Below are 9,209 nucleotides of genomic sequence, written 5' to 3' on the forward strand. Positions count from 1 at the left end.
CTTGCAGGACCAAATACTCAATCGTGGTTGCCGTTCAGCTCCTGGTTGTCGTGGCTGCTTTGGTTGTTCCCGCTCGTCAATCCTGCTCGTGGTTGAACATATTGCTCCTTGCTTTCAAGGTATATGCCCTAAGTCTCAATCTTTCTTATGTTTTTTGCTGCTATATTGAATTGGTTGATTGCATTGTTTATTAGATTTGGTTTTTCAAGAGCATTTGGAGGATTTGGTGCTGCTGAATTTGGCTTATTATATTTGGTTTTTAAAAAATTAAAATTTAATTTTGTTTGTTAAATTATAATATTATAAGAAGATGACAATACATGCATGTTCCTACTCACCTATCTGTCAAATCGATGTCTTCTCAACCTGACTCCAATGATCAATGAGTTGATACCTTGATCATTTCACAAACCTTTAGTGAATGAATTTAATGTTGCTGAGATGTCTTTGTGTAATTAAGCTTGCAACCAAACCCTACGAAAGATGATCTGTCGACGCTTGGTTCATTGAAGATTGAAGAGGAACCTATGCCATCGCACAAGGCAAGCTTGTAATTTTATAATTAATATTACACGATTCGTGTTTTCTGTTCATTTATTATTCACTGTCTAATATGCGTAATAGGAGAAGAAGGGCCGCGGACCTCCACCTTTGTGGTACATTTCCGCAGATGAGCTTGCATCCTGTCATCGTTAAGTTTCTTGCAATATTGGACTTTTGATTGATTTTTCGCCTTGTTGCTTGGGTGTATGTTTGTTATCATATCATGTATAGCTCCTAACTCAAGTTCTTTGTGATTAATAGTTACATGAGAGGAAGATTGACTCTTGAGAAAGTCAATGCTGTCGTTGATGATATGGCAGCTTATGCTATATCAACTGCTCAACTTATCTCAGCCCCTAAGAAGAAGGTACAAGTGAAAATATGTCTGTGGTTCAATTTCTGTGTTTCTTAGCCCTTATTCTATGTACTGACTAATGTATTTTTTTCCTTGCGAAGTTGGCAGAAAGCATGTGGGAGAAAGCCATGGTGAGTGAACCTTAAACAACTACTGTCTTTATAGTACAACAATGTGCTGTTTTTGGAACCTGTTTTTGACTTTTCACTACTAAATTCCACTTCTATAAAGGCTAAATGAAGCTTTATGTATTTATATGATATTATTGTTTTAAAAGCAATCTTCCTACGCACGAGCTGTGAGATATTGCAATGACCGAAGGAGTCAGGGGCGGATCTATTAAGGTGCACAGTGAGTCACGTGACTCACCAGCACACACACACACACAAAAAAAAAAAAAAAAAAAAAAAAAAAAAAAAAAAAACTAAGAGACCCCCTATTACAGAGAGGCGGTCTCTTTGCTGCTTCTATTTGAGATTAGCCCACTGTCAGTTTTTTAAAATATCAAAGAGACCTCCTATTAAAATATCAGATAGGAGGTCTCTTTGTTGCTGCTATTGCCATCATGTCATTAGAGACCTGTTATCTAGATAACAGGTCTCTTTTTGTCAGAATAATTTTTGGCAGTGCTTTCATATTTCGTTAAAGAGACCTGTTATTTAAATAACCGGTCTCATTATAAAGTTAGTTTAATGTAATAGTTTTATAGTATGTATTTTTAGATCCTATTTTTGGATTGAAATCATTTTGGTTAAATATAATTTTTGGATTGAAACAAGTGATCAATTATTGATGGTGACTCATAAGTTCGAAAATCCTGGATCCGTCACTGGAAGGAGTCAAGGGAAAACATTTTTTTCTTGAGACTGACATAAAGGGGCCTTCACTGAAGCTTGACAACACCGGAAAAGAAACATTAACGGTGAATCTCTCCTTCCCTAGGTTTTGTATATTCCATTGCCGATGACTTGACTTTTTATGCTTTGATAATCAGTCTATAAATCATTTTTGATTTTAATTGCAATAAATCTAAAAATATTTTATGAGCCAAGGGGGTCTCCTGATGAGAGCTATGAAAATTATAGTGAATTTGGCACTTCCAATACCTCACCTGTTTCACCTCACTTTCTATTGAAAATATAATCTAGCAGCACTGCAGCAGCACAAGACAACTGATGTGTCATACTACATCACAAAGTATTTTACACAGCACTGCACGTCAAGTCCTGAATTTCTTATCTAGTTCCTGATAAGGAAGCAATTATTCCCTGACATTTCACTGTAATTGAATGAACATTGCATTCTCTACTTTCCCACTTTCTGCTTGTTCATGGTCTTTGTTTGTCTAATAGCATTAGCTAGTTGGTCACTTGGTCTAGAAAGCTAAGAACCACACGTGAATATTGAAGGTTCATTGTTCCAAACTCTTCAGGGTTTACTCATGATGGGAAGATGCTGCAACATGACCTACTACCTCATCATTCTGCTTGTCCCTAGTTTTTAGTTTTTTTTACCTTTGGTAGAAATCTTTTCTGGACGTATCACTTATGCCTCTATTTTTGTTGCTTTGGGCTGATGTTAAGTGCATTTTAGTCTGTTTAGAGTTAGCTCTGTGCATTATTACTGCATTTGAGTAGTTTCAAGTCTTTCTCAAAACACAATCGGTTTGACTCCTTATGGTCTTATAGAAGTAATTTCTACTCTTGTATTTTAGTCATGGTGTCAAACTCAGTTTCCTTTTGAAATAAATCCTTATAAAACATCGTTGACAGCAGAAGGTGAAAAAAAGACCATATTCTTTATGTGAAATGTTTATTTTTATCTTCACTTTGTCACTACTCTAAAGTCATTGAGTAAACCCAAATTGTCTAAACTTTACTGCTAGATTGTAGTGAACTGGCATATGCTTCTGGGAATAACCAGAAGCTAATCTATTATTGGTAGTCCTTGGGTGACTTTGATTTCATTGTTTAGATCTTTGAAATTGCCTATTCTTGTAGCTGCTACATGTTATTGAAAAGCTAGCACATAATTTATAAAACTTGGCTTGTTATTTCTTACAGGTTCTTCGTCACCTAGGCCGTATTAGTGAGACTAGGGTTGGACATCACCGGGTGATTGTCTGCAAATGGGCTAAGAGGTCTCTCTCTCCATCCATAGTAGCACTTTATAATTCTGTCATGTTATAGATTGTCTGCAATTGGATGACAGAATGATATCTACTGTAATCTACCTTTTCAGGCACATCAACTCTTTTGTGTGGTTCAGACTTCAGAAAATGTTGAATATGGTAGAATAGAAAACTCCCGTCATCAGAACTGGGAGTAAGTTCACATTAACTTGTGTTTATGTGTACATGTTTGTATACTGAATTACTTTAGTAATTTTTCAGCCCCACCCTCGGAAAGAATTGTTGCAAATCTTTTGTACTTCTCGTCGTAATTGATGACAGTTTTGCTAAAAGTTAGGGGATTTAGGCCCAGAATTAATTATGTTTTGCCTGGCTTTGGAACCAATTGCCCTCTTCAGTTCTTTGTTTGTGAGGCCCAGGGAAGTGAAAAGGGTTATCTTGTAGTTGATGGTATTATACTTGCCATATTTTAATCCTACTAGCTGGTAGTGCGGTATCACTATAAAGTATAAACTTAAATTACTGATTCTACAGTTCTACTCTTGATGATGAGTACTCTTGATAATTTGCTGAATGAAGTGATCGATTTACGAAGCTAAAAACTTATTTTTATTATTGTTGCCTAATTTTTTATTATTATCGATTTGCTGCCTAATTTTTGCTTAATTATGTTAAATTATTAGTACAAGAGTTGTATTTTTATTATTGTGTATCGTATACAGGTTTGTATAGTAAAATGAGCTATTGTGAATATTTAAAATAAAATAAAATTATAACTCTATTTGCATCGCACCTTAAGCTAAAGGGCGACGCAAATAGATAAACATCCAATTCTTATATAAAGCTATTTGCGTCGCACCTTAGCTAAAAGTGCGACGCAAATAGCTCTTTTTTATGAATTCAATAAATATCATTTGCGTCGCACTATAAGCGAAGGTGCGACGCAAATAGTTAATCATTTGCGTCGCACTTTTTCTTAGGTGCGACGCAAATAGATAATCATTTGCGTCGCAGCTTAGCTTTAGCCCTATTTGCGTCGAGGGCTTTTGCGTCGCTCGTAAGTGCGACGCAAATAGGGGTTTAACGTGCGACGCAAATAGACATTTTTGTAGTAGTGAATGGCAAGCGAAGACACTCAAATGGATTTGACTTTAGCTGATCTAAATGAGACCCTCAACTCATTGGCTTCCCGAGTCAATCAGCTAGAGAAGTCCAACACCCAAGTCCTCGAGATTCTTGAGGAAGTGATCCATGGCATCCTTAAGCATTATGTAGACCGGGTTCTGTCCAATGGGGAAATGGCTTCTTCAGACGACATTTTGCAAGAATCAGTTGGCGAGAATGACACTAAACCAAAGCCAACAACCAATATAATGGAGGTCATCACTTCTCACATGAACAAAGCAATGAAGAGGATCGATGATTCTCTTAAAAGCAAAACTATTGTGAAGACACCTACAGTCCGCAACAAGCGCAGGTACGCTAGACTAGGCATGCCCTATGCCCAAGCCTTTGAGCACCTCAAGGCGATTGGCTTCATTACTCCAAAAGGCCCTACTCCTAACCCTCCTTTGGAGAAAAGGCCTCCCAAATGGAGTATAGACAAGTTTTGCAAGTACCACATAGGACATGGCCATGATACTGAAGAATGCTACACACTGAAGGAGGTAGTCCAGGACTTGATAGATGATGGCCATCTTCCCTTTCCTATCAAAGGTTCTAAGCAATGTGCCCAAGTGACCATGGTAGAAAGGGATGATGATTCTTTTGATCCTACCGCTCTCATTGCACCAATGGGACAACAGTTTCCTCAGCTGGTCATACCACACCTCTTCCATCACGTCAATGGCATATGGGATAGTGATGACGAAGATGTTTACATAAACAAGGGTGTTCAAACTGCTTTCACCACTACCTTCCAGGAAGAGAACGCAATCTTTGAAGCTCTCTTTGGTCCAGCACCTTCCCCTAAGTCTAAGGAGGTTCAGGTTCTCACTAGGTCGGGCCGACTCAACACTTCTCCGGATTAGCCAAATGCTTAGGCTACTCCGCATCCGCCTCCCCCTCCACAGGAAGAGAAACTCATTATCAAACAATTGAAGAAGATAAAGGCAGATGTGAACATATGGCAACTCATAGTGGATTCCAAGAGCCATCGCGATGCACTTCTCAAGGCACTTACCCAAATGAATGTGCCTAATGACACTACTCCCGAGGCAATGGTGGGATTAGTCATGCGGGATTCCTATGCTCCCTCCATTACCTTTTCAGAAGAGGATCTCCCAATGGAAGACAGTGATCATATCAAAGCTCTCTATATTAATGTCATTTCCAAAAATCTCAACGTGCCAATGACATTAATCGACAATGGCTCCGCAATTAACGTCTGTCCCCTGAGGACCGTATAGAAGCTTGGCATCTCTCAGAGTGAAATGCAACCTCATAACCTGTTTATTAGAGCTTATGACAACAACAAGAGGGACACTTTAGGTGTGGTATGGCTCAACATCACTACAGGACCAATTGAAAGGAGAGTTCGGTTCCACGTGATCGACATCAAGCCAACTTTCAACTTGCTACTATGGCGACCATGGCTTCATGAGCTGGGAGCCATCCCTTCCACACTCCACTAAAAGGTGAAGTTCATTCTAGAAGGTGAGCCCATCACCATCGATGCATCTCCCATGAGAGTGAAAGCAATTGAGCAACCCATAATCCACGTCGAGCATGATGAGAACGATGAAGATTTGTGGGGTTTTACCGTAGCAGTCTTGGAAGAAGACAAGGTCCCTTTTGACTTCCATCCATACTCCAACTTGGTGGTCAATGCACTCCTACGAGACAAGGGGCACTTCCTTGGGAGGACCCTCAGACTTTCGGGAGCCCATACCAAAGAATGACAGGTTCGGCTTGGGATACATTCCTTCCTATAAAGAGCGTTTGGAGTTCGTGCGCAACAAAGTATCCAAGAGAAAGGACGAATGCAACATAACTCTCGACCTATATCCACTCACTCTCAATGGATAGTTCATTAAAGAAGGGGATGAGTTTCCATGCTACGAATTCCTAGAACACTTCACAAGGATTGATGGCAATAGATATCCAGGACTTGAGGTCTTCAGCAATTGCAACTTTGTAGACAGGGATCCTGTCCCCTCAAGCAAGATTCCTACCCTAGATGGCCTCGAAGCACAAGGTCTGAGACTCCTATTTGGTCAAGAAATCACACCTCCAGCTGAACAAGAGGTTTTCATGGCAATGACCAATGAGGCATTCGACTCCACTACTCTCATCACACCAGTTGAGGATTCGATTCGTGGTTGGCGCAAAACTGTGAAGATAACTACTCCAGGAGGCAAGGTCATCAAGTGCGCCATGGGTGAAGGACCAATGTTCTAGGATTCTGAATCTGAGACTGAGTCTGAGTTTAAGGTCGTAGAAGCTAGGATAGCTAACCCTAGGGAGTGTCCTCCTGAGTTTGTCAAGGAGCCTAGTGTCCCCCTTTCCCTTGTAAATCAAGTCTCTTCGGAGACAAACTTATCTGTACTCTCTTCAGAGTTTAATAACATGCTTCTTTCTACTTACTCCTCTTTTCCTTATTTTGATTGCTTTAATTCACAACTCGCAAACAAACAAAATAACAATGAGTTAATAAAGGCAATGGAAGATCATGAAAAGAAAACTTCCGTCATCAAGCAAACAGAAAAGGTAGACATCTCCGACAACGACACGCCGAGGGAGATACAGATTGGTCTGACACTGAGTCCACAAGAAAGGTATGAACTGGTTGCAACGCTGAAGGAGTTTCGGGATGTTTTTGCTTGGTCCTATGAAGACATGCCAGGGATTGATCCAAACATCGCACAGCACAGAATTCCGCTCATAGAGGGAGCTAAGACAGTCAAACAAAAGCTCCGCCGCATGAAACCGGATGTTGCCTTTAACATTCGGAAGGAAGTCATCAAATAACACAATGCAGGCTTCATTAGGGTCGTAAATTACCCTCAATGGATAGCAAATGTGGTTCCAGTACCTAAGAAAGATGGACGGGTTCGAATGTGTGTAGATTTTCGTGACTTAAACAATGCAAGTCCGAAAGATGACTTCCCTCTACGACACATAGACGTTCTCGTAGACAACACAGCAGATCATGCCTTGCTCTCATTCATGGATGGGTATGCGGGGTATAATCAAGTCAAAATGGCCGAAGAAGACATGGAAAAGAGGAAAAGACAATCTTCACTACTCCGTGGGGGCTATCTACACCGTGATGCCTTTTGGTCTCAAAAATGCAGGCGCCACATACCAGCGAGCTGCCACTACTCTGCTTCATGACATGATACACAAAGAAGTAGAGGTCTATGTCGACGATATGATCGTCAAATCAAAAGACCGCGGAGGACATACCCTTGCACTAAGGAAGTTCTTCTAAAGGCTCCGATGATTCAATATGCGCCTCAATCCACAAAAGTGTGCATTTGGAGTCACTTCAGGCAAGCTCCTAGGTTTTGTCATTATACTTTCCAGATGAGGAACTCATGATGACTGAGGAAGACGGTTGGTCATTATACTTCGACGGTGCATCTAATAAAAAAGGATGTAGAATTGGAGTTCTTTTAATCTCGCCACAAGAGGAGCACATCCCGATTTCCATCAAGCTCGACTTTGATGTCACTAACAACGCCGCAGAGTACGAAGCATGTATTCTGGGATTACACGCCACCGTTGCACTTAACGTTAAGAAATTGCGGGTATATGGTGATTCCTCACTCATCATAAACCAGATTTCAGGCCGATCGAAGGTACGAAGTGAAAGCCTTGCTCCGTGTTAGTCTTACCTTGAGAACATTGCATCCCAGATAGACGAAGTCGAATACACCTACTTACGACGCGAAGACAATCAGTTCGCAGATGCACTAGCAAAGCTCGCATCCATGGTGCGAATTCCGAGTTCAGTGATCCAAATGCCCCTAGTCATTGAACGAAGGCAAGAACCAGCATGCGTCTGCACTTTAGACGAGACTGATGAGGTGCCCGACCTCGATCTAGAAGAGCCATGGTACAAAGACATCAAAGATTACCTAGAAACTAGCGAGTATCCCTCCAATGCAACAAAAAAGCAACAAAGAGCTCTGAGGCGTCTTGCGTCTCAATACCTGCTTCAAGGTGAAGAACTCTATAAGCATCACTACAACGATCTTCACCTACTTTGCATCACTCAACAAGCAGGCAAAACGATCATGGAGCACGTCCATGACGGGGTTTGTGGCACTCACATGAACAGCAGGCTCCTGGCTTCTAAGATCATCAAATTGGGGTACTACTGGACCACCATGGAAAGGGATTGCATGCAACATGTCCGTACGTGTGATACTTGCCAAAAATACTCCAATGCGCAGCATGTTCCTCCGTCTCTCCTATCCACATTTGTCTCTCCATGGCCTTTCTCGACATGGGGAATAGACATAATGGGGAAGATTATGCCGCCCGGGCAAGGAGGTCATGAATTCATACTTGTGGCCATAGATTACTTCACGAAGTGGGTCGAACCAGCGTCATATGCAAAGCTTCAAGCTAAGGACGTGGCAAAATTCATAGAAAACAACATCATTTGTCGCTATGGAGTCCCTCATGAAATCATTAGTGACAATGGCACTCACTTTCAAGCTGAGTGTGCGGATTTGATCGCCAAATACAAGATCCAGCACCACAAGTCATCACCTTACAGGCCACAAGCCAATGGAGCAGTTGAAGTAGCTAACAAAAATCTCAAAACAATTATCTCTAAGATGACGGAGAATTATCGAGATTGGCCGTAAAAGCTACACTTCGCTTTATGGGGTTACAGGACCTCTATTCGCACTTCAACGGGAGCTACTCCTTTCTCACTAGTCTATGGTGCCGAAGCTGTTCAACCAGTAGAACTAGAGATCCCGTCTCTACGCATTGTCTTAGAAAGCAAGCTCCCAGAAGTAGAATGAGTAAGGACAAGATTTGACGAGTTAGCTTTGCTCGACGAAAAACGGCTAGCAGCCTTGCATCATGTGCAAGCGTACCAAAAGAGAGTCGAACGGTACTTCAATCGACGAGTCAAGTTACGAGGCATCAAAAAAGGTGATTTGGTTCTTAAAGCACTCCACAAAACAGTCCTAGATCCTCGGGGCAAATTCCGTCCTAACT

General features: G+C 41.2%; 1 pseudogene; it reads left to right on the forward strand.

The window, feature by feature from the left end:
• The first annotated feature begins 320 nt into the window (after positions 1-320).
• On the forward strand, positions 321-3,226 carry LOC145604258 (SKA complex subunit 1 homolog; annotated as a pseudogene).
• Positions 3,227-9,209: the final 5,983 nt, after the last annotated feature.

This window comes from Chenopodium album, chromosome 22, assembly GCF_948465745.1.
Source record: "Chenopodium album chromosome 22, dcCheAlbu1.1, whole genome shotgun sequence".
Classification (NCBI taxonomy): Eukaryota; Viridiplantae; Streptophyta; class Magnoliopsida; order Caryophyllales; family Amaranthaceae; genus Chenopodium; species Chenopodium album.